Source organism: Salvelinus namaycush, chromosome 29 (genome assembly GCF_016432855.1).
Source record: "Salvelinus namaycush isolate Seneca chromosome 29, SaNama_1.0, whole genome shotgun sequence".
NCBI classification, from domain to species: Eukaryota; Metazoa; Chordata; class Actinopteri; order Salmoniformes; family Salmonidae; genus Salvelinus; species Salvelinus namaycush.
The window spans coordinates 22676530-22694856 of record NC_052335.1 but is presented as its reverse complement, the minus strand read 5'-3'; the positions used below and the strand labels follow the sequence as shown (position 1 = coordinate 22694856).

At 44.7% G+C, this 18327-nt stretch overlaps 1 pseudogene; it reads left to right on the top strand.

Annotated features, from left to right (window-relative positions):
• LOC120024008 overlaps positions 1-18327 on the top strand; it is a 151004-nt pseudogene that overhangs the window by 91788 nt on the left and 40889 nt on the right.

Genomic DNA, 18327 nt, shown 5'->3' with positions numbered 1-18327 from the left:
ATCTGCTTGACCCCTAGCACCCTACTGGCAGAGCTAAAAAAAAATCTTAACATATTTCTCAGAGAGACATGAGCATTTCCGTACCAGCAGATGATAAAACAGTGACAACGATCAACATTAAAATAGTTTTTGCTGTCCTTTCTTAGTACACTTTCCCCATTGTAGCCTATGGTCAAGTACAACACCCAGATATTTATACTCAACGCAACTTTGGTTTTAGAAGTGGGAGGGACATAATTATTATTATTATTATTTTTATTTTTTCAGTCGGATAAACACTCCAAACAGCCTAACCGACCGCTCGGAGGCGTCCGTATGGTCCTAAAGCACACCGTTGCCTCGTTTTGTATCAGATTCCAAAAATAAAACTAAGGGGGCCAAAAATGCAATGTCAGAATTGAAGGTGCTCAACAGTGAAAGTTGCACCCTTGCTCCTCCACTACCTTTATGTCTTGCCCCTTGACAACATTCTGTGGGGAAGTTTTTTCCTAAAGTCGATGAGCATCTCTTTGATCTTTTTTAAATTGAGCACTAAGTGAGAGTTGTCACACCACGTCAAAAAGTCCTCCAAGACTGGCCCGTGCTCCTCTTCATCACCCTGAAGGATGACCAGTGCTGTGTCGTCTGCAAACGTTACCAGGGGTTTACCAGGGTAGGAGGTTTTACAGACATTAGTGTACAAGATGTACAACAGAGGAGAAAGTACACAGTCTTGAGGAGATCCCATGGCTAGTGGTGCACTTGTCCAACATCTACTATCCCATCTTGACCTGCTGTCTCCCTTTGCTAAGGAAATCAAGGATCCACAGCACCAGGCCTCCATCTAATGAGAAAGTGTATATCAGTCTCTGAGCCAAGTTGGAGGGCTGGATTGTATTAATAAAAGCTGAGGCAAAATCAACAAATAAGACCTTAGCATGGCATTTGGATCTTCATAATCAAGACTTGCCCTTTACGCTGTGATAATTAATAATTCAGTCTACCTTACGTAATAATGTGACTCGTATTTAAAAGTTCAGTTATTTCACCTTAGTCTCAGTGGAGGCTGGTGACTTGAAAAATGGTGGAGGATGGGAGACCCACGGTATAGGCGTGGAACGCACGGAGACGACAAAGTGTGTTTCAAAAATTGTCAAAGACAAATTATTTTAACCTAAAGCAGTTAATAAAGGCATGTATTGTACAATATTAGGGGGAATGGGAATGAGAGGGCTACTTACACAGTGTTGGGAAGGGATCACAGCAGTAATTGAATGAAGGTATGAGGCATGAGTTGAGTTGTTCAGAGGCTTGACTTCAGTGCAGGACAGGATTTGACTGGGAAGACAATTAACAATAACATAACACACTACACAGTTAGGCAAAAGAGCTAAAAAAAAGAGTTAGTCCAAGCAAGAAGTAAAACCATTGATGTGTAATAATGTGATTGTGTATGTGATTGACTCTACATACAGTAATTAAATAAAATTGATAGGGGTACTTGAAGAGGAAACATTCAATTTGCCAGTGGATGAGAGGGCACATGAAACATGGATTCAGTTCATGTCAGGAGAGAGTTGACAATGATAGTGTTTATTTTTTAACTAACTAAATAATCACAGAAATGCACAAACAAACAAACAAATAGATATGGTTACAAGGAAATTATATTGCATGTGCCCTAGTGGGCTAAACCGGTATGGTGGCTTGGTAGACAAAGTGACTGAGAAGGGCACGAAAGACAAAAGATACTACACAGTTGATAATTATAACAATTGAAATGCTAATCCTTTGCACATGAACGCTCACTCATTCGGGAACATTTGCAATCAATATATATATTTACGCTCAGTGTGTTGTCGTGATCTCTGTTGGAATCGTCCTTCTTTCTGTTGGAAGTTCATCTGCTCGTCTTTCGTGGTTAGAATGGATACTTCAGAGTCCCATTCAGAAATGTTCTTATAGAATAGATGTTTTGGCGGTTGTCGGCCTTCGCATTCAATGGTACACAATTCCTAGCTGCAGACTAGTAATTAGTATCGAAGATTTGCTCTTATTCTGTCGGTATCGATAGTCTCAGAGTTTCAACAACCATTACAACCTTAGCTTATACTCAGGTTTATGGTCTCTACTCAAACCTTAGCCCTCTCGGTAATCAAGGTAAGCTTGGTCTCCTGGGAAATTCCCAAGGTGGGGGTTATATCCAGAACAGTAGGAAAGGGCTGTCCCATGACGCCAGATCAATGTCTGTGGAGTTTCCTTCATTAAAACACACTGTTTTGCAATGAAGGTCTACAGTAACATCAACAGCACTCTCTGGGGTAGCACCATGGTGTAGCCAGACAGCTAGCTTCTGTCCGCCTCTGGTTACATTGACTTCAATACAAAACCTAGGAGGCTCGTAGGCCTCACCCCCTCCCATAGACCTACATGGTAATTATGATCCCGTCCGGAGGACGACCTCCAACCAATCAAAGCTTTTGCAGTATGAACTGTCATGACGTGGCCCTCTTTGGGTATAGCGAGCACTATCCCCCTCTCTCACCACGTCTCTCTTCCCCCTACACCCAGGCTCCATTATCGCATGTCCTAAATTCCTAGAGGAGTCTCTCTCCTCATGGCCAGGCAGTATAGAGAGGTTTCACAGGAGAACAACGGAACCTCTTCTCCATCATAGAACTTGAGAACTGAACAATGACCATGTTTTGGAGAATGTGTACACGGTCGGGGGAGAATCCAGCTACGAACGGTCCATTTCGTTTAATGTTTGTAAAACTCATGAGAGACATTACAGCCACATTACCATAACTCTGTTTATACAAGAGTCTCAGTTGTGAGGCTTGCATCTAATTGTTGTATAAAATGAATGAGTAAAGATGAAACTATTTTTGAAATTATGTAATGTGATTTTAAACTGTTTAACCTTTCTGGCGCAGGCGTTTTGCTAGCGACCCACCTGGCCAACATCCGGTGAAATGGCAGAGCGCCAAATTCAAATTAAATTACTATAAATATTAAACTTTCATGAAATCACAAGTGCAATACATCAAAATAAAGCTTAACTTGTTGTTAATCCAGCCAAGGTGTCAGATTTCAAAAAGGCTTTACGGTGAAAGCAAACCATGCGATTATCTGAGCACACATAACAAATCATTTTCAACCAGGGAGTTGCGACACGAAAGTCAGAAATAGCGATATAATATATGCCTTACCTTTGAAGATCTTCTTCTATTGGCATTCCAAAAGGTCTCAGTTACATTACAAATGGTCATTTTGTTCGATAAATTCCTTCTTTATATCCATAAAAACTCAGTTTAGCTGGTGCGCTTCAGTCAATAATCCACTCGGTTTCCCTCCGTCAAAATGCATACAAAATGAATCCCAAACGTTACCAATAAACTTATCCAAACAAGTCAATCAACGTTTATAATCAATCCTTAGGTACCCTAATACGCAAATAAACAATACAATTTAAGATGGAGAATTGTTATTGTCTTTACCCGGAGATAAACAAAAAGAACGCGCTCTCTCGGGCCATGCGCTTGGAAACACTACAGCCAAAATGGGAGCCACTTAGAAAAATGACAACTTCTCCCTCATTTTTCCAAAAACCAGCCTGAAACTCTTTCTAAAGACTGTTGACATCTAGTGGAAGCCCTAGGAACTGCAGTCGGGGACGATTTTGCCCTATTATAAAAGTGCCAGGCATTGAAATCAGTGGTATGCTGTTGCAGTGACCATATTCCCGCCACATTGGCAGCCATGAGTCATGACCGCAGTAAAATTCTACGTGACCGTTGAGTCATGGTATTCTCATTTTATGCACTCTGGACATGCTTAGATAGTGTACAACTTGCTAACAAATATCAAGTCTTAATGACCTGGTACTCAGGGCTCCTTTTGAAATTCTTTGATCTAGAGGTGGTGTAAAAAGCTACATTGTCCCTCTAACCACTCTGACATCAATGCAAATGCCATCGGAAATCACATCGAACACATATCGTCAACTGTAGGCCTATAGTACGTTTAAAACTCACCTCACTGTGATGATCAATTTGAAGAAAGAAGTTCAACAGCAGGTTGAAACACTGTAAAATATGGTTCTTGTGGATGTTGTTTCAAAGCCTAACAACAAAATGGACAGCACTTTAATTCAAAACAATACATTTGCATATTAGATCTTATGTATATGCAATAGTTTTATGAGCCCAAGCCTGACAATACGTAGCCTACCACATATTAGGCATGGCAGAAAAACACAATATAAAACTGATTTAAAATGTCGTTGGTACATAATTGGTCTAGCCTATACTCCGAAATTAAACAAATTAGAGTAATTGTGGACGGCATTATTATGCATACTCGATGGACTAGTTACCTTATGCTACGCTCCAAAATGTACATCCATGAGTCTGGGAGAGAATGTATAACCCTAGGCGATGCTGTTGGTTTATTGATTGTGCAGTGTAGCTTACAGTTAGCCTACAGTTAGTGAATTTGATTTTGAATAGCCTAGTAATAAGGCATATTATATATTTTCATAATTCATTGGGTGACCTGTTATCTTTAGCTATACAGAATATCTCACCACCATGTGTATCCATCTCCTCCTCTCGCTCCTTTGTTCCTTTCTCCAGCATACAGAGAGGCTGTCATCAGTTTAATGAGAACATGTTACTATCCATGTTCCCGAACAGATTTCACTTGGTTTCCCAAATGAAGCACTGGGTAACTGCAGGAACAAGGTTGGAGAGCCCATGGCATACAGAGTTTGGGCAGAATATCACCTTTCGGGGCAGCGAGAGCATGCTTCTCAAACAGTGGTTGATGCATGGATTGAAAAAAGTGTCCTTATATTTATTTCTCAGCTGCTCATATTAGGCACATGCTCTGCTATAAAACCGAAATAGCCTGCAAAACGTGTGGCCTCCATTAGCTATTCCAGTGCATAAAGATGACGTCTTCTTCCCCTGCCTCTGTTCTTGCCCATTTGATTAATGGGCCATTCTAAATCTAAACTAAGTTTACATATTAGTAAAGAGGAGATTAAATTGAGAATAGTCTGATGGGTGAAAATATGATCACTTGGTGAGACAACAGCTGTGCAGCCTGAGGCAAGGAACAGAGCAAGCTTTCTTTGGTACTTTCTCAAATCATCAATACCCTACAGTCGCATCATGCAGACCATATACGTATTGATTTCTAAGACATTATAAGGTTTGTATCATTCACAACTAAAGTTGCCAAATAACTCTAAATCTAGTATTTAGAACCTGTTTCAAATGATCACTTTTACTCTCAAAATAGCCACTTTGTCACGTTCCTGACCTTATTTGCCTTTGTTTTACTTTGTTTAGTTGGTCAGGACGTGAGCTGGGTGGGTAGTCTATGTTATGTGTTTCTATGTTGGGTTGAATGTGTTGCCTGATATGGTTCTCAATTAGAGGCAGGTGTTTGACGTTTCCTCTGATTGAGAACCATATTAAGGTAGGCTGTTCTCACTGTTTGTTTGTGGGTGATTGTTCCTGTGTCTGTGTCTGTTTGCACCACACGGGACTGTTTCGTTTGTTCGTTCGTTTTAGGTAGTCTGTTCCTGTTTCATGCGTTCTTCGTGTTTATGTAAGTTCTTGTTCAGGTCAGTCTACGTCGTTTGTTATTTTGAAATCAATTCAAGTGTTCTTCGTGTTTCGTCTTTCAGTTAATAAATTCATTATGTCTACATTCAACGCTGCATTTTGGTCCGACCCTTACTCCTCCTCCTCATCCGAGGAGGAGGCATTAGACAGCCGTTACAGAATCACCCACCAAACCCGGACCAAGCAGCGGCAGCAGGAGAGGCTGCACTATTTGGAGAAATGGACATGGGAGGACGACCTAGACGTCAAAGGACCCTGGGCAGAGCCAGGGGAATATCGCCGCCCCAAAGAAGAGCTGGAGGCAGCGAAGGCGGAGAGGCGCTATTATGAGGCGCTAGCACGGCAGAGCGGCTGGAGGCCCGAGAGGCAGCCCCAAAAATGTCTTGGGGGGGGCACACGGGGAGTGTGGCAGAGTCAGGAGTCAGACCTGAGCCAACTCCCCCTGCTTACCGTAAGGAGCCGGTGAGGGCGGAATTGGAGGTGAGTGACGCAGAGACAGTGAAGGAGTTAATGGGGAAATTGGAGGAGAGAGTTATGAGGGAGGTACTGGTTTGGTGCATGAGGCACGACATCCGTCCGACTGAACGTGTCGGTGAGTTGATGTCACCGGGAACAGCTCTCCATACTCGTCCTGAGGTGCGTGCTAGCCGTCTGGTTAAGACTGTGCCAGCCTCACGCACCAGGCCTCCTGTGTGCCTTCCTAGCCCTGCACGTCCTCTGCCAGCTCGCCGCTACAGCTCCCCCAACCGTGCTTCCAGTGGAGAGAGAGGGCGTCGTCCCGGGCAGGCACCGTGTTATACGGTGGAGCGCACGGTGTCCCCGGTGCGTGTGCTTAGCCCGGTGCGCAACATCTCAGCTCCCCACATCTGCCGGGCTAGGGTGAAGATCCAGCCAGGGCGGATGGTGCCAGCCCTGCTCTCAAGACCTCCTGTGCGTCTCCAGAGCCCTGTTCCTCCTCCACGCACTAGCCCTATGGTGCGTGTCTCCTGCCTACTACCACCAGTGCCTACACCACGCACCAAGCCTCCTGTGCGTCTCCAGAGTCCTGTTGCTGTTTCCCACACTAGCCCTGAGATGCGTGTCCCCAGCCCGGTACCACCAGTTCCGGCACCACGCACTAGGCCTAATGTGCGTCTCCAGAGCCCTGTACGCACTGTTCCTTCTCCCCGCACTCACCCTGAGGTGCGTGCCCTCAGTCCGGTACCACCAGTTCCGGCACCACGCACCAGGCCTATAGTGCGCTTTGAGAAACCAGTGTGCCCTGTTCCTGCTCCCCGCACTAGCCTGAAGGTGCGTGTCCTTAGCCCGGTACCTCCAGTTCCGGCACCACGCACCAGGCCTAGAGTGCGCCTCAGCCGGCCAGAGTCTGCCGTCTGCCCAGCGGCGCCTGAACTGCCCGTCTGCCCAACGGCGCCTGAACTGCCCGTCTGCCCAACGCCGTCTGAACTGTCCGTCTGCCAAGCGCCGCATGAACTGCCTGTCTGTACTGAGCCTTCAAAGCCGCCCGTCTGTACTGAGCCTGCAAAGCCGCCCGTCTGTACTGAGCCTTCAAAGCCGCCCGTCTGTCATGAGCCTTCAGAGCCATCTGCCAGACAGGAGCCGCTAGAGCCGTCCACCAGACAGGAGCCGCTAGAGCCGTCCGCCAGACAGGAGCCGCTAGAGCCTTCCGCCAGACAGGAGCAGCCAGAGCCTTCCGCCAGACAGGAGCAGCCAGAGCCTTCCGCCAGACAGGAGCAGCCAGAGCCTTCCGCCAGACAGGAGCAGCCAGAGCCTTCCGCCAGACAGGAGCAGCCAGAGCCTTCCGCCAGACAGGAGCAGCCAGAGCCTTCCGCCAGACAGGAGCAGCCAGAGCCTTCCGCCAGACATGAGCAGCCAGAGCCGCCAGCCAGCCATGAGCAGCCAGAGCCGCCAGCCAGCCATGAGCAGCCAGAGCCGCCAGCCAGCCATGAGCAGCCAGAGCCGCCAGCCAGCCATGAGCAGCCAGAGCCGCCAGCCAGCCATGAGCAGCCAGAGCCGCCAGCCAGCCATGAGCAGCCAGAGCCGCCAGCCAGACAGGAGCCGCTAGAGCCGTCCGCCAGACAGGAGCCGCTAGAGCCTTCCGCCAGACAGGAGCAGCCAGAGCCTTCCGCCAGACAGGAGCAGCCAGAGCCTTCCGCCAGACAGGAGCAGCCAGAGCCTTCCGCCAGACAGGAGCAGCCAGAGCCTTCCGCCAGACAGGAGCAGCCAGAGCCTTCCGCCAGACAGGAGCAGCCAGAGCCTTCCGCCAGACAGGAGCAGCCAGAGCCTTCCGCCAGACATGAGCAGCCAGAGCCGCCAGCCAGCCATGAGCAGCCAGAGCCGCCAGCCAGCCATGAGCAGCCAGAGCCGCCAGCCAGCCATGAGCAGCCAGAGCCGCCAGCCAGCCATGAGCAGCCAGAGCCGCCAGCCAGCCATGAGCAGCCAGAGCCGCCAGCCAGCCATGAGCAGCCAGAGCCGCCAGCCAGCCATGAGCAGCCAGAGCCGCCAGCCAGCCATGAGCAGCCAGAGCCAGCCGGCCAGGATCCGCCAGAGCCAGCCAGCCAGGATCCGCCAGCCAGCCAGGATCCGCCAGAGCCAGCCAGCCAGGATCCGCCAGAGCCAGCCAGCCAGGATCCGCCAGAGCCAGCCAGCCAGGATCCGCCAGAGCCAGCCAGCCAGGATCCGCCAGAGCCAGCCAGCCAGGATCCGCCAGCCAGTCCGGTGCTGCCCCTCAGTCCGGAGCTGGCCTTCAGCCCGGAACTGCCCCTCAGCCCAGAGCTGCCCCTCAGCCCGGAGCTGCCAGTAGTCCAGAGTTGCCCCTCTGTCCTGAGTTGCCCCTCTGTCCTGAGTTACCTCTCTGTCCTGAGCTACCTCTCTGTCCTGAGCTACCTCTCTGTCCTGAGCTACCTCTATGTCCTGAGTTATCTAGGGGGGACCGGTGTTAAGGTTCCTAGACCAGGGTCGGGGGCGAGGATCGCCACTCAAAGGACGCTAAGGAGGGGGACAAAGACAATGGTGGAGTGGTATCCTCGTCCTGCGCCGGAGCCGCCACCGTGGACAGATGCCCACCCAGACCCTCCCCTTGAGGTTCAGTTTTGCGGCCGGAGTCCGCATCTTGGGGGGGGGGGGGTACTGTCACGTTCCTGACCTTATTTGCCTTTGTTTTACTTTGTTTAGTTGGTCAGGACGTGAGCTGGGTGGGTAGTCTATGTTATGTGTTTCTATGTTGGGTTGAATGTGTTGCCTGATATGGTTCTCAATTAGAGGCAGGTGTTTGACGTTTCCTCTGATTGAGAACCATATTAAGGTAGGCTGTTCTCACTGTTTGTTTGTGGGTGATTGTTCCTGTGTCTGTGTCTGTTTGCACCACACGGGACTGTTTCGTTTGTTCGTTCGTTTTAGGTAGTCTGTTCCTGTTTCATGCGTTCTTCGTGTTTATGTAAGTTCTTGTTCAGGTCAGTCTACGTCGTTTGTTATTTTGTAATCAATTCAAGTGTTCTTCGTGTTTCGTCTTTCAGTTAATAAATTCATTATGTCTACATTCAACGCTGCATTTTGGTCCGACCCTTACTCCTCCTCCTCATCCGAGGAGGAGGCATTAGACAGCCGTTACACACTTCATATGAGCACTCTCTCCATAATGGGAAAACTATCCTTTCTATTTTATCGTTCAATTATATTCTTCTTATTATAAAATTAAATAATGGCACAGGACTTATAAGCATATATTGTCAGCTAAATGAACCAATCTGCAGCCTATGGCATGGAGCATAGCCAGATAACATAGGCCTACAGTAGACAAACTCGTTTTCTGATCTTCTGAAATACATTTTCTTCATGTTTCTTTAGACCTGACTAAAATAAGTAATGGATTTATAGTGATGGTGTATATTAAATTGATTTAATAGACTTTTTAAAATGTCGATGTTCCAAAGGGATGCATCAGCGGCTTGTACGTGTGGAGGCCTGGAGATGCTAAACGTGTTTATGTTAATTAACGGTCAATTACAATAAGACTGGCAGCATTTTGCATGACAATAACTGGCTGACAAAATGTCATGACCGCCACAGCCCTAAATTTACCTCACCTTATCTCACCTGCCCGCCTCCACACTGGTTCGGTCTGGATTTGTGGAAAGTTTGTGGAATGTTTAACATATGAAGCTGATGGATTAACCCTTTGTGACTGGATATTGATTCATCTAATGGTATATTGATTATGAATACCTGACACTCTCCTCCACAGGCCTGTGGCTGTAACCAGGTGTGCTCAATGACCCAGCAGTGTAACCCCAACACAGGCTGCTGCTTGTACCGTGAACAGTCTCACGGAAAGAAGTGCAGTGAGTGTAGGCTGGGCTACCGGGACTTCCCTCAATGCATTTCCTGCAACTGCAATGTGGCTGGTTCGGACATCCAAACCTGTGATGCAGACCAGGATGTTTGTGCCTGTGTAGACAGGACTGGACAATGCAGCTGCAAGGTAATCCACAACCATCAGTTGATTGTAGTCTACTCTATTTTCTATCTATCGATCACTTAGAATATTCATCACAGGATGCTGTGTCAGGTGATTGCATCAGAGTTTTCCAAATAAGTGACAGCAATCACCTACAATGAAATTATCCCAAAAGAAACCAAAGCCAGCTCTCCTGGCATCTCCCTGATGTCTAGCCAGCACTGAAATAATATTATCTGTTTTTGAAGTTGGAGTTATATAGCATTACTAGGCGTGTTTTTAAGCCTCTAACTGCAATTACCTGTTAATGTCACATTAGCGTGACTATAGCCGATTTCTCCATATAGCCTATATCTCAACAGCAGCACTCTAGCTCTCCACATCTACCTAGTACCTTTCCTATCTGGGCTCAGCACGGGGCCTGTCGCCAGGTTTTGACAGGCAGCGCAGCGTCTGTGTGTGGGAGGGTGTGTGAGATGGAAATAGACCTGACGTGGGGGGGGCATTCAGATCAGCTAGCACCAGGCAGGCAGGCGTTGCCATCCCCAGCTCCCTGTCTCAGGGTGACAGTGCAGTGACAGGCTGTCACACAGTGCCAGCGATGGGAGGTGATGACCCTCATTAACAGAGAGAGAGAGACAGACAGAGAGATTTAAAAAGCTACTTTCGACTCTGAAGTAAAAGTGACATTTGAAGAGGAGAAGACTGTGTGTTGTTGGGTCTCTTGTTGTGCTGTTTAGTGTGTGTGTGTGTGTGTGTGTGTGTGTGTGTGTGTGTGTGTGTGTGTGTGTGTGTGTGTGTGTGTGTGTGTGTGTGTGTGTGTGTGTGTGTGTGTGTGTGTCTTTCCTTGCTGACTGTTTATTTTAGACTACTGGGATGGAGGGATGGAGGGATAGAGGGAAGAGCTTGATGGTGTCTGGGGGACGTTAGTGAAGGTCACGGTGATGGACGGATAGATGGACAACTGTGGCTGTAGGGGTGGCATGGCTCTGTGTGTTACATGAAGCCATAGCAATAGAATTGCTGGCATCCTTAGCGCATGTCCACCCACTGGGGAACCAGGCTCACCTAATCAGATTGAGGCCCAAGAATATAATATATATTTATTTGATTTGCTGTAAATGTCAGTGTTTCAAACGGGACAATATTTGTCTTTTTACCTTAGCACAGTACTTGACTTGGGCAGGAGCTCACCAGAACAGAGTACTGGCACCTCAAATGTTCTTCTGCTTGAGTTCCTGCATCTCCTATAGAATATTAACTCAAAAGTATTGAGGAGTTCCTGGACCTAAATGTAAATGGTACCGGCAGCCAAAATGAGTACCTATTTCAGTCCAAGTCAAGCACTGGCCTAAACATGCATACACCATCAGATAGAATTCATAGCAAGCAGTAAGGAAGGGGTGGGACAACTAAAGGGATACACACTAAGTGTACATCCTTCCATGACATAGAATGACCAGGTGAATCTAGGTGAAAGCTATGATCCCGTATTGATGTCACTTGTTAAATCCACTTCAATCAGTGTAGATGAAGGGGAGGAGACAGGTTAAAGAAGGATTTTTAAGCCTTGAGACAATTGAGACATGGATTGTGTATACAGTTGAAGTCGGAAGTTTACATACACCTTAGCCAAATATATTTAAACTCCGTTTTTCACAATTCCTGACAGAGTCGTGTGTATAGGTGGCAGGGAAGTCAGGCGCAGGAGTGTCAAACGGAGTGTAAAATGGAGTCTTTTAATGAATGTCCAAGTACATGCTCCATAACACTAATAAGAAACGGACATAAACAAATATGGGTCCGAAGACCCGTCGCGCACCTATACACATAAAAAACAACACTAACAAGAAACAATCTCTGACAAAGACATGAGGAGAAACAGAGGGTTAAATACACAACATGTAATGGATGGGATTGGAAACAGGTGTGTGAGAAGACAAGACAAAACCAATGGAAAAATGAAAAATGGATCAATGATGGCTAGAAGACCGGTGACGTCGACCGCCGAACATCGCCCGAACAAGGAGAGGCAACGACTTCGGTAGAAGTCGTGACAAATCCAAGTAAAAAATCTCTGTCTTAGGTCAGTTAGGATCACCACTTTATTTTAAGAATGTGAAATGTCAGAATAATAGTAGAGAGAATTATTTTTTTCAGCTTTGATTTCTTTCGCCACATTCCAAGTGGGTCAGAAGTTTTGTATTTGGTAGCATTGCCTTTAAATTGTTTAACTTAGGTCAAATGTTTCGGATAGCCTTCCACAAGCTTCCCACAATAAGTTAGGTCAATTTTGGCCCATTCCTCCTGACAGAGCTGGTGTAACTGAGTCAGGTTTGTAGGCCTCCTTGCTTGCACACGCTTTTTCAGTTCTGCCCACAAATGTTCTATAGGATTGAGGTCAGGGCTTTGTGATGGCCAATACTTAGACTTTTTTGTCCTCAAGCCATAACTTTGGAAATATGCTTGGGGTCATTGGCCATTTGGAAGACCCATTTGCAACCAAGAATTAACTTCCTGACTGATGTCTTGAGATGTTGCTTCAATATATCCACATAATTTTCCCTCCTAATGATGCCATCTATTTTGTGAAGTGCACCAGTGCAGCAAAGCACCCCACAACATGATGCTGCCACCCTCGTGCATCACGGTTGGTATGGTGTTCTTCGGCTTGCAAGCATCCCCCTTTTTCCTCCAAACATAACGATAGTCATTATGGCCAAACAGTTCTTTTTTTGTTTCATCAGACCAGAGGAAATTTCTCCAAAAAGTACGATCTTTGTCCCCATGTGCAGTTGCAAACCGTAGTCTGGCTTTTTTATGGCAGTTTTGGAGCAGTGGCTTCTTCCTTGCTGAGCGGCCTTTCAGGTTATGTCGATATAGGACTTGTTTTACTGTGGATATAGATACTTTTGTACCTGTTTCCTCCAGCATCTTCACAAGGTCCTTTGCTGTTGTTCTGGGATTGATTTACACTTTTCGCACCAACGTACGTTCATCTCTAGGAGACAGAACGCGTCTTCTTCCTGAGCGGTATGATGGCTGCGTGGTCCCATGGTGTTTATACTTGCGTACTATTGTTTGTACAGATGAACGTGGTACCTTCATGCCTTTGTAAATTGCTCCCAAGGATGAACCAGACTTGTGGAGGTCTACAAGTTTTTTTCTGAGGTCTTGGCTGATTTCTTTTGATTTTCCCATGATGTCAAGCAAAGAGGCACTGAGTTTGAAGGTAAGCCTTGAAATACATCCACAGGTACACCTCCAATTGACTCAAATGATGTCAATTAGCCTATCAGAAGCTTCTAAAGCCATGACATTATTTTCTGGAATTTTCCAAGCTGTTTAAAGGCACAGTCAACTTAGTAAACTTCTGACCCACTGGAATTGTGATACAGTGATTTGTAAGTGAAATAATCTGTCTGTAAACAATTGTTGGAAAAATTACTTGTGTCATGCACAAAGTAGATGTCCTAACCTACTTGCCAAAACTATAGTTTGTTAACAAGATATTTGTGGAGTTGTTGAAAAACGAGTTTTAATGACTCCAACCTAAGTGTATGTAAACTTCCACCTTCAACTGTATGTGCTATTCATAGAGTGAATGGGCAAAACAAAAGATTTAAGTTCCTTTGAATGGGGAACAAAAGATTTAAGTGCCTTTGAACAGGGACATCCAGCCAACTTAACACAACTATGGGAAGCATTTGAGTCAACATGGGCCAGCATCCCTGTGGAACGCTTCGACACCTTGTAGAGTCCCTGCCCCAGCAAATTGAGGCTGTTCTGAGGGGAAAAGCAGGGGGTGCAACTCAATATTAGGAAGGTGTTCTTAATGTTTGTACACTCAGTGTATATTGACGATAATAATAATAATAATACATTTTATTTGGCAGATGTCTTTCAGGATACTTAAGGACATCACACATACAATCTAGTGCTGTTTATAAAATCTATTTCATAATAGGCCTATGTAATGAATTTGAATTATACTTGAATATTAACCCACCCAAAAAAATTATAATAACTTATCAATATCAAAATAATGGGCTGGTTCTGGCACATGCACTGATACCATGTGCATTAAACAGTAGCTATCGCTGTGTAGGGTAGGCTCCTTTTTGTAGGCTACTCATCGTTATCTAGCTAGCTAAGACTCATTAGCCAACTTGGCCAGCAAAAATAAGTAAAATGGCCAAACAAAGCTCACTGTTAAATTATTTTAAGATACTTTTTTCTTTGTGTGTAGAAGAAAGAGTTATTTGAAATCAGAGATTTCGCCCTCAATCTGTGATTATATTGATCTAATGGAGGGCCTTAAAAAAGTGTTTCAGTACATTCAGAGACAAGGACCAGCACCACAACACTGTTTTTATTCAACACTTTTAGAAATCATGAAACACGCTTCTCCACTTCGACTCACACTCTCTCGGTCCCTCCACTGAGACATCATCATCAGTCCATCAGTGCAAATTCAAATGTCTGCTCTGATGTGCCTCGCAAGTAACAGGCTACAACAACTGGCCTATTACCAGTGTTTTAAAACTTCTTGCCACTAGGGGGGTGCCATTTCGACATAGCACAAATTCGTATCCAAATTAAACTGCCTCGTACTCAATTCTTGCTCGTACAATATGCATATTATTATTACCATTGGATAGAAAACACTCTCTAGTTTCTAAAACCGTTTGAATTATGTCTGTGGGTGAAACAGAACTCTTTCTGCAGCGAAATCCATGACAGGAACTGCGAAGGTCTGAAAACGAAGCTCTGTTCTCAGATCAGTTTAAAGCTCTGTATGTATCCTATGGGTCGACATGAACTGCACCCGCCTTCCCCTGGATGTCAGTAACCAATGAGAAGTGGAATGGAGTGTCTACGTAGTTCTCAGAGTTTATAAAAGGCCAAGGAACGAGGGGAGCTCTCTTTTCGACGTTCGTCTTTACGCAAAGCAGGACCTCAGGATGGCATTTTGAAACGCTCAGTTATCGACCTTAGATATATCCGTCTGTAATTTAATTCGATATGGGTGTTAGAAACATCATAACGAAGTTATTTTAAACCGAGTTATATCAGTTTATGCGAGTATATTGCTATTTTCGGAATTTCCTTAGTATTGAGTTTTGAGGATTTGGGCATGTTGAAGCCACATAGCTATTGGTAGCTGCTAATTCCGAAGTTGAAGACGACGTTTTACAACCAAGCAACGATTCTTTTGGACAAAGGACCACTTGGCCAAGATTCTGATGGAAGCTCGTCCAAAAGTAAGAGCTATTTATGATGTTATTCCGTATTTATGTGGAAAAATGTAAACGGATTTGTCCGCCATTATTGCGGCACTAGTCTGGCTGTAACGCACACTGTATGTCTAGTAACGTTAATTTTAAAAATCGAACTCAGCGGTTGCATTAATAACTAATGCATCTTTCATTTGATGTCCAACCTGTATTTTTTTGTCAAGTTTACGATTATTTATTGATTAGATTAGGTGCCTTTCCAAGATGGCGCCGGCCAGAATGCATGACCTGTTGCCACTGATCACATTGTATAACCACGATTTGTGCTGCTAAATATGCACATTTTCAAACAAAACCTATATGGATTGTGTAATATGATGTTACAGGACTGTCATCTGAAGAATTCTGAGAAGGTTAGTGAAAAATTAATTTATTTTGGTGGTGAATACGTTATCGCTATGTTTGGCTGGAATCAATGCTGTTGTCTGGTTTGCTATTGTGGTAAGCTAATATAACGATATATTGTGTTTTCGCTGTAAAACACTTAGAAAATCTGAAATATTGTCTTGATTCACAAGATCTGTGTCTTTCAATTGCTGTACGCTGTGTATTTTTAAGAAATGTTTTATGATGAGTAATTAGCTAATACACGATGGTCTCTGTAGTTATTCTAGTCATTTTAGTGAGAGTTGTGATGGGGGCTGCAATTGTAAACTATGATTTATACCTGAAATATGCAAATTTTTCTAACAAAACCTATGCTATACAATAAATATGTTATCAGACTGTCATCTGATGAGGTTGTTTCTTGGTTAGTGGCTATTTATATCTTTATTTGGTCGAATTTGTGATAGCTACTGATGCAGTAAGAAAATGGTGGAGTATGGGAGTGGTGTCTTTTGCTAACGTGGTTAGCTAATAGATTTACATATTTTGTCTTCCCTGTAAAACATTTTAAAAATCAAAAATGATGGCTTTATTCACAAGATGTGTATCTTTCATTTGGTGTCTTGGACTTGTGATTTCATGAACATTTTATTATATGATATCCCTGTGGCTTTAGGCTAGGCTATGCTAGTCAGCTTTTGTGATGGGGGGGATCCCGGATCCGGGTTTGGGAGGTGTTAGAGGTTTTAATATAGCCAAACTTGAGACTCGAGTTTTGAAATATAAGGTTCTACGTTATTTATAATAAGGGGTAAGCCTACATGGAGAAAAATCTAGTCAATGTAAATAGCCTATCATTTTTAGGAATGTAATTTAATTGGAAATAGCACTTTGCCCTGTATGCTATTGATCATTTAATTGATATCACACAATACATTGTAGGCGGACTTGATCTCCCGCGCTCAGCAGAGAATTACACTCTGCTTGCATTTAGACTCAAAGTGATCTTGACTAAGAAAAGGTTGGTGACCAGTGTTGTCTACTGTGATCATTAATGATATATCAGGGCATTATGTTCTAGTCTATTAATTATAGGGGTAGGGTTTATTATTATTGTAGGTCTATGTGAGTCGCATGTTAAAGAGTCATGGATTTACGTAGGCTTACAAGACTATTTGGTCTGTAATGCAAAATCACACGTTAGATGGTTTGTTGTGTGCGATCTATTACAGTGGGTTATATGGTAGGCTTTGTTTAAATTATAATTTGAGTGGCCAAATTTTGGCCCAACTACATTTTTGCTGGCATGCCATCTACGGGTTTCTACACCCCTGCCATAGCATCCTCTTTACAGACTGGTGTGTAAACAAAACATCTTTACATTTAATGTCTGTTATGAAAGTGGCTTCTCAGTTCTCTCTGCTTTAGGAGTGTACTAACTAGGGAAGTATCAGATAAGATCGAAGGGAAACGTTTCATATAAAATACACCCTTATCAGGACTGTCACTGTTTGTGTCTGCTATATGTAGGGGTATGCCCCTTATCATTCCTCCTCAGTGACATGTGAGCCCCTTTGAAATGCACCTACTGTACCTATTCAAATGGCTGCCTTGGTATTCTTCTGAATAAAATCGTCTTTGATCAATGTAGAGCAGGGTAAGGTGAAGAGAACAAGAGATTACTGTCACGGTTATTTATAGCTTGGCTCTGTCTTAAATCAGATATCTCCCTAGGCCTGTAATATGTTTGCAAATCTATTCAGATGTGTTTTGTATTCAGGTCTTATGTGTACTCTACTGAAAACCGCAATAATACTGTACCTGCTATGTATTTGCAATAATGACCAGCCATTTTGTACTGCAAATAGCAGTCTTATTGCTGAGTGTCTGTGTGTTGTGTCCCAGGCAAATATACAGGGTCTGAAGTGTGACAAGTGTAAGTTGGTGATGTTTGGCCTGAGCGCCAGGAACCCACTGGGCTGCAGTCAGTGTTACTGCTTCGGTATGACCAGCAACTGCACTGAGGCACAGGGCCTCATCCGCATGTGGGTAAGTCGAGTCATGAAGAAATGTGACAGAAATGTACACACAGCACACATGTACCGTGTGGGCACATGCATCCCCTATCACATGCAAGTCCACCCACTCACAGGCACAGACTGAGGTACAGTATTCGTTCACAAGCATACAGTTAAATACATCACGCACCACGCACACACACACGTGCGTGCACACACACATATTTTGAAATATGTGTACTGTGTGGCTCAGTTGGTAGAGAATGGTGCTTGCAACGCCAGGGTTGTGGGTTTGATTCCCAAGCGGGACCAGTACAAAAATGTATACACTCACTGCTGTAAGTCGCTCTGGATAAGAGCGTCTGCTAAATGAAAAAAATGTAATGATAAAACAACATTTCTTTTCAAGCAACAGTTTGTATTTATATTTACATGAGAGTGGTTCTCCTCCATTCTTCATTCCCGGCCAGGTATTTATTCCTCATCTTATTTTGTAATTTATGGGACGTAGAGAGAACCAGGGGGACCAGGCACAAACAGGAGGCTAGCCTGGTACCAGGGAGGTATAGGGGGCTTGAAAGCAGGCAGAGTATGGGAGCTGCAGCTTCCATGTT